This window comes from Cydia pomonella, chromosome 13, assembly GCF_033807575.1.
Source record: "Cydia pomonella isolate Wapato2018A chromosome 13, ilCydPomo1, whole genome shotgun sequence".
NCBI lineage: Eukaryota > Metazoa > Arthropoda > Insecta > Lepidoptera > Tortricidae > Cydia > Cydia pomonella.
In genome coordinates, this window is record NC_084715.1 from 4341533 (window position 1) to 4349488 (window position 7956).

Below are 7956 nucleotides of genomic sequence, written 5' to 3' on the forward strand. Positions count from 1 at the left end.
AACAACGCAAAGTGAAGCGCTGGTGGCCTAGCGGTAAGAGCATGCGACTTGCAATCCGGAGGTCGCGGGTTCAAACCCCGGCTCGTACCAATGAGTTTTTCGGAACTTATGTGCGACATACTTACCAAGAGCTCTTATGTCTCCGGAATTAAGATTTTTAATCATTTACCTGAATATATTAAGTCGGAAAATGGCATCGCATTTAAAAATAAGCTTAAGAAATGGCTATTAATAAAAAGCTTCTACAATCTAAATGAATATTTTATGTGTATAAAGGGGTGGAAAAACAATTAAAAACTTAAATTAAAAACTTATAAATAAAAAAATTGTCCCAGATCGAGACCGCTTGGCAGGGTGCCCAGAAGGCTGGCTGCATTGCCCCTCTGGATAGCAATGCTTATCCGCTGGGCGAAGTACAGGCCAGCCCTCTGGTCACCCGAAGCCTCTATGAGGCGTTTTGCTAACTCCTTATAGAGGCGGCGCGCGCTAGGCCCCCACGGCCCTAGGGTTTCAACCCCAAACGCCGCAAATATGTAACTACTGCCGAGGTTGACATACTTGCGACGCTTGAGGCTTTCGGCCGAGGATGCGGCCGCACCAGCGTCAACTTTGGTGCCTGGAATATGGGACGGTGCCAGGGTATCTACGCATGTAGCATCCCAGACAAGGGGCCGTCCCATACTCCAAGGCACCAACGTCGTTCCATCAGGCCTCTTGCCATCATCCCTGACCAGGCCGTTGGGCTCGAGGACCGCCGGCACCTTGGCACTAACATGTGTATAAATGGTTAAAATTATTTTGAAATAGTATTGTTGTTAATGTTATCCAGGTTTTACTGTAATATACAATCCGTATCATTCATAAAACCATTTGCAGTATAAAACAGCCCTTAAAAGGATCCCACTAATTTAACAAGCTTTTTATTAACTTACAATGTACCTATACCTATGTATGTACGGGTCAAATCTTGCAAATTAAATTTGACCCACTTTCCAGTTACCGATGAAAATGAAAATTTGCAGACGTATGTAAGCGGATGACAATGCAATATTAGGGTACCATAGAGCTGATCTGATGATGGAGACAGGAGGTGACCGTAGGAACTCTGTGATAAAACAACGCAACCTAATCGTGTTTGGGGTTTTTAGAAGTGTCTCGATGAGTATTAGTTGCGTGTATAAAGAAAAGCACAGTCAGCGATAAAAGCTTGTACAAACAAATGAAGTTTTTGACAAAAACTTTTAATATATACTTTGGGTTTGAATGAATAGCGACACCATTTTGTCTATGAATCGTAGAATTCTTGTCCATATTGCTAGGTTATTACTAGATAGATATTATCTCAAATGCAAAAGACGCTAAAAATAATACAACCAAAAGTCCGTATCAGTTAAACATTCGTTACGCAATCAAAGTCGTCTAATAAATGCCCATCTAATAAATTATGCAAACAAGTTTAGATAGTGGGTCCGAATGAGATAATTTTATTGCATATTTATTATAATACGTGACCTTGAACTCAGGATGACCATTCGCAATCTGCATGGCAAACTAATGAGGCGTTTTCTGATGGTAATAACAGGTTAGGAATTTGATCTGGTTTATGAAATGTCAATTTCCAAACCTTATGTTTTAATGTCTATAATTTACAGTTTGACTTAATTCGCCGATAGATGGCGTTGGTAGTAGTGATTTTGGTTTTTTTTTTTGTGTATATTTGTTGGCAATTAACACTAAAATATTTGTAAAATAATTTGGAATAACGTGTGTGTAATATTTTGCATTTAAAGGCACAATTTAGCTATTTATTGATCAAGTACGGATACTGCTTACTATCAGGCGGGCCGTATGCTTGTTTGCCACCGACGTAGTATAAAAAAAAAAGTAAATTAGTAACTGAAAAAATAGCCACAACCGAATTGGGACCGTGCGAAGGGCATGGTGGGGGTAAGTAAAACGATCCCAGCGCATAAGGTGGTAAAAATTGGAACTAACTGCGGATAGCGTCTTAACATTTCGTACAAGTTATATGGCTCGAAATTAAACTTTAATATACGATTACTCCTGAAATAGTCGTTTAGTCGTAAGGGACCGTTGTAATTTGTATGAAATGCTTAATATAAGTAACGTATTTAATTTGATAATTATTAATACTGCATCCATGTAAGTAGCTTTGCAAATGCCACATACTATGTGATATTTTCCCAGCGAACGAAAAAAACATAGAAGACTAACGTCAAACAAAATATCAGCGTAAAAGTGGCCCCACTATTAAAACACGCAATACTAATAACGGACCAATTGTCTTGTTTTCTTCGACAAAACTTCATTTGACCATGATTAGTCAATTTAAACCACTCGAACTACGATTGGTGTATTATAAAATGAATCGCTGTGATTGGCTGCAGCGTTGTCACTTGAAAATACATGTCAATGAAAACCAATTCTAGGTAGAACGGTTTCATGCAATATAGACTAGTTTTAATTAATGCAATATTTTTGTATGATAATTTATTATTTTATTTTAAAGGGTTATTATTTGTTCGTTTATCGCACGTGTTTAAAGGCAATTCAGCCTTCGAACCAATTAATACATTGTGTCGTTCATCTTATAGGGCACCTGCGACGTTCAGTTAGGAGGCACAAAAATATGTCACATGTAAATTAATGTAAATTTGATAGGTCAAAATTGGAAAAATACAGCTGGCATTTGGGATTTTGGATTTTGCTCTGTTCAAGATGAAAACCGATATCTGAGGATCCGAGAGGCTTTTTATTATGAATTTGAGATCATAATAAAAAAAATGCCGCGGGTTGAATTTTAGGATTTTTCATTCGATCAAGGTCAAAATCGATATCTAACTTATTTAATTTGATAATTATCAATACTGTAACCGTGTAAATAGCTTTGCAAATGCCACATATGTGATATTTTTATAGAGGGTGGCAAGGTTACCTTTGCCCAGCGGTGAGACACTAACAGGCTAGGAAAAAAACGATATTTTTAAATAACAACAATACATAAAGTGTATTCATCCTTACGTGTCTTATCATGTAAACAAACGTGATGTTCCAACAATACCTACGATTCATAGACAATCTAGACATCGTAATGTCAGATGATCCATTCGTTACGGCGGTAATTCATCTAAAATAATAACTGTTAATACTCGTAATTGTTTTCTTATTAGAAATGATATTTTTCAGTGGATATTTGGCTGATTTCAAAACTTGTGAGCTTCTTTAAGTATACAACTACATTACGTGATGATTATTATGTAATTCCAGAGAAAAGTGTGATAATGTCTTAGAGAAGTGTATGTTTACATGATAGGACAGTATGGATGAATACACTTTAGAAACCCCATTTTCAATGCTTAATATAACAAAAGCTGCAAAAATCAACATAATGACAGACATCATCGGTTCTAACCTTAGAAAACTCTTACAATTCTAACCTTGATGCTTTAAAATCAACCTTGTTAAATCGGCAGTAAGGCTCAAAATTGTGTGGTTGGAAGGAAAATGTGGCGTTTGCCAAAATGATTGCAGATTTCGTTAAACAAAGGCCGTGTAGGCGCTAGGCTTTTGTTCCATGATTTATCTGGGTCCCGCTGTGTGTGGGGGTTATTACAAACGCATGCTGTGAGTTGAGCGATTGAGCAGACGAGTATATGTACACATATATAAAAAAAGAATGGGTTAATTTAAATCGGATTTAGAAAAACGTGATATTGTTCTACATTTTTTAGTAATATAAATGGGTTGTTTGGATACCTCCGGGCTTTTTTTAATGATGTCGTTCTAGCTTGGCTCTATTCTCAAAATATTTTTCCGAATAAATTATTCTTTCAGACTGATAGCTAGAACGCCTCAAACGCCAAATAAATGATTTATCTATCTATCAAACGCCTGCAATTTTCCTACGAGCACCAAGGCATCTATGTTAACAATTTGTTTGCTTATTGCATAAACTTAGGCGTTTCTTTTCTTATTCTGTGCTTCAAGCGCGGGAAATCAGTTTAGTTCTTCGAGTAACACGGAAGGGAGACGGCATTCATATTATTTCCCCTCTGCCAAAGCATAGGTACAACTGTACATATGGCGGTGCATGTTGTGACTCGTCCGTACACAAAAAGAGATCGAAGTGTGCAAGATTTGTCTTTGACGTGTGTCATTTCTATGTATTTGTGTCGTCATTACAGATTGGATTTTGTATGTAGTGAGTGAGAAGTGCAACTGTGTGCACGTTTCCCCCCGAAAAAAATGGCAGAATGATTTGTTCGGTAAGATATCGCTTAGGTGCCTCCCTTCCGACGTGTCGGAAGCCAGTGTTGCTCGAAGGTTTAGTTAATCAAATAAAAATAAAATTTGAAAAGCAAATTTTAGTTGTGTATAGTACACTAACTACTAGGGAACTAGAGTTGAAGCAACAAACACAACAATGAAATCATGTATTGACGCAAGATTTTAAAATAGTTCTTTTCTCGTACCCATAGCCACAGCCAGCTGCAAGATGAACCAAAAATAAGACTCGGAAACGGGTTAACGGCCAAACTGTTATCATGTACTTTGCGCAAAACCTTTCGGTTTCGTTCGTAAAAACGTTATTATTAACCGATTTTTAAAAGAATATTTCCATAGAGTTCTTGTCAAATTAACCGGTTTAGAATTAGACTAATAAAAACCGGTTTCTTCTTATGTCAGTGTTTTTGTTTACGCGGCATACCAGGGGGCCTGCCGCGAAAACCGAAATTCGCAAATTGCGGGATCTTTCTCTTTTACTCTCAATAAGAGTTAATAAGAGTGACAGAGAAACATGTCCGCAATTGACAAACTTAAATTTTGGCGGTTATAGCCCAGGGGGCTTTTTTGTTCTATAAAGTGTGGTGTTGTTTCTCATAGTGTTGTGTTCCTGCCGGTGAGTAAGGTTAGGTTAGGTTAGGTCGGCAACGCGCATGTAACTCCTCTGGAGTTGCAGGTGTACATAGACTACGGAGACTGCTTACCATCAGGCGGGCATTTATGCTTCTTTGCCACCGACGTAGTATAAAAAAGAGTTTCATTAAGATTTTTTTTAAATATTTTTTTAGCATAATGTGTCTTGCGCTTAAGTCACATTCACACATTAATTTTTTTTTGTTAATTTTTTTTTAGTTTTTGCTAATAGTACTCCATGTAACTGTGTGTAATCATTGACCTGGATACACGCGATACCTTACATACATTTTATATATACTATCAACATTTTATCTCCACGTTGCCATGACTACAAATTCCTGTCTTTGAAGTGGTCAGAGAGACCAAAGTGGCAAGCTACCTACTAGGTTTAGGCTGGGGTTTATAGCTAGCTGGTAATATTTATTTTTATGTCTTATGTTCTGAAAGTGGGTCGTTGTTGTTTTATAAAGTAAGTTCTATAAAATAATTCGCAACTCGTGTCGATTTAAAACACTCCCTTCGGTCGTGTTTTAATTTATCGCCACTCGTTTCGATTTTCCTATTTTTCGCACTTGTATCGTAATGTACTATTCTTTTAAAAGGGAGCAAGTTGCTGTTAACTTCTCATGCTAATATTGATACCCGAGTAAGCGAATGATTAGAGAATTGAAAAATCATCACTTACAAGTCAATTGGGTACTTGACACATGTTGAATATTATAAAAAAAATTAGTTAGATGGATAGAAAATGAGCCATCCATTATAAAAAAGTGGAAATTAATAAATTATATTGAGATTATAAAAAAATACAAGGCTCGGAAAATCTAAAAAAAAAAAAATTTTTGTCTTTCAAAAATTGAAAAGAAAATGGTACCATTCGATTCCTTACATTTTATTGAAAAGTAATTATATAGAATAGAATAGAATAGAATAGAATAGAATAATTTTTATTCGTAGACACAAACAAGACACATTAAATTACATGATATAACAAAAACAAAGGAAGTATAAAGTTCCACGAAATGGTCTCATCTCAGCATGTTGCTGGTGGCTTCCAGCGCTGATCTTCCGATGAGACCATCAAATGAGAAAAATGTCCCAGTGCTTTTTTCCTATTGTGTTACCATTTCCCCAAATACTTTGTATGGCGATAACAAAAAGGGAAGTTTGAAAAATGTATGCAAATTTTGGGATACTTAGATAGATAAGGATGAAAGGGGGCTCGCGATCCTGACTATAAATAACACTAAAGTAACAAAAAAGGTCACGTAAAAAAAGTGGTAAAAAAAAGAAACGCCCTAATATATTTACAATAATTAAACACATTGCAATAATTCGATTACCCGCCAAATTCGGATAACGTATTCAGTGGTTCGAGCACTTCGAGTTAACATTAGCTCTCTGCGCCCACACACGCCAGCCTGACGTGGAAAACACATTCAATTATTATTCGTATTAGACGGCAATAAGTTCCAAGTACAAACTGATTTTGTAATGGTCGTTACGACTGTTTTTACGTGTTGGCAGCGCTGTGGTATACCTAGAACTGTATTCTGAAATTAAAGCATAAAGTATTGATATTATATTGATGTAAACAGGAGAGCAGACCCTTGACCCGTAAATGAAACTAAAAGATAACAAAGGTACAAACTTTTTTACTATTTTACTGGTCGTGAAGCGCGTACGCAACTATATTTCATTATTTAATTTAACCTAAGTAACCTAACATGTATTTATTCTTTTTGGCGTTCCTACATGACGTTTTGTTCTTTGTTGCAGATGGCCTACTGCGAAAATCGATTTTTCTATATCTGTCTCTCTATTGCTATTATATATTTATGGTATAAAATAATTATTAGAATTAATAATAAAAACTATAAGTAAACTAAAACTAAAAAATTACTAAAATAAATTTATAACAAAACTAAAATACATTTAAAAATGGCCCCTGCGGCATAGTACCGAAGACGCTGATACAAACGGCTGACCGTTTTTTTAAAACAGCATCTAACCTATCATCTGACAAAGTATCAGCCTCCCGGCGATGAATGACGCAATATGCTCCTATCCTGCGGTCTACGAACCACGAAGACGGTCGTCAATGTCTTATCAAAACCAGTTTTAAATTATACCAAATTGTTACATTAGAATCGACCTTTCGTATATATCCCCTAACTTCCCAGTGGTTCCGTGTTGGCGGTGTTCGTGACAGCTGTTTGAATTGCAAGCATCCAAAGCAATGTCCGCTTACCATTAGGCGGACTGTAGGATCGTTTTTCATCATTGTAGTAACAAAAAACTTAAAAAAAAAGAAAAACCGACTTCATAAAGGATCAAATGAAATATTTATATAAGGATTTGGCGTCGCGTTTGGTGGATGCCACGACCAAAGGGCTGGTCAGTATTTTGCCCAAAGAATTAGCATCGCCATTCAACGGGGACATGCGGCCAGCCTGCTGGACACGCTGCCTGCTGGCGGTAAGTTGTATTTTATTTGTAGGGTTTTTTAATGTATTCTTTTAGAGTAAGAAGTTGACGAAGCCTGTTACAGATTTTACCGCTGTATTGTATTGTAACGAAGCTTGTAGCTGATTGTGAATTTTGTGTGATTGTGTTCACCTGACGAAGCCTGTGTTGCGGGTATAAAATTATGGTCCCTGAATAAAAGTTTCTTAAAATTTATGCTCTGTTTGAAGTCAGTGCCAAGCTTCCTTTTTCTTGAAGTCGAGTCGGTTAAAAATAGATTTAAATTAGTTTATAACAAGCCGAATGAAGGCGCTAATTTAGCGAACGTATCTGTTCTGCAACTCTCCCTGTCACTTACAGGTGAATAGTTGTAAACGTTGTGATACCGCTATATATAGTCGGGGTTGCACAGTTCAAACTGTATGAAATGTTACATTAATTTGACGACCGGACTGGCCTAGTGGGTAGTGACGCTGCCTATGAAGCCGATGGTCCCGGGTCAAATCCTGGTAAGGGCATTTATTCGTGTGATGAGCACGGATATTTGTT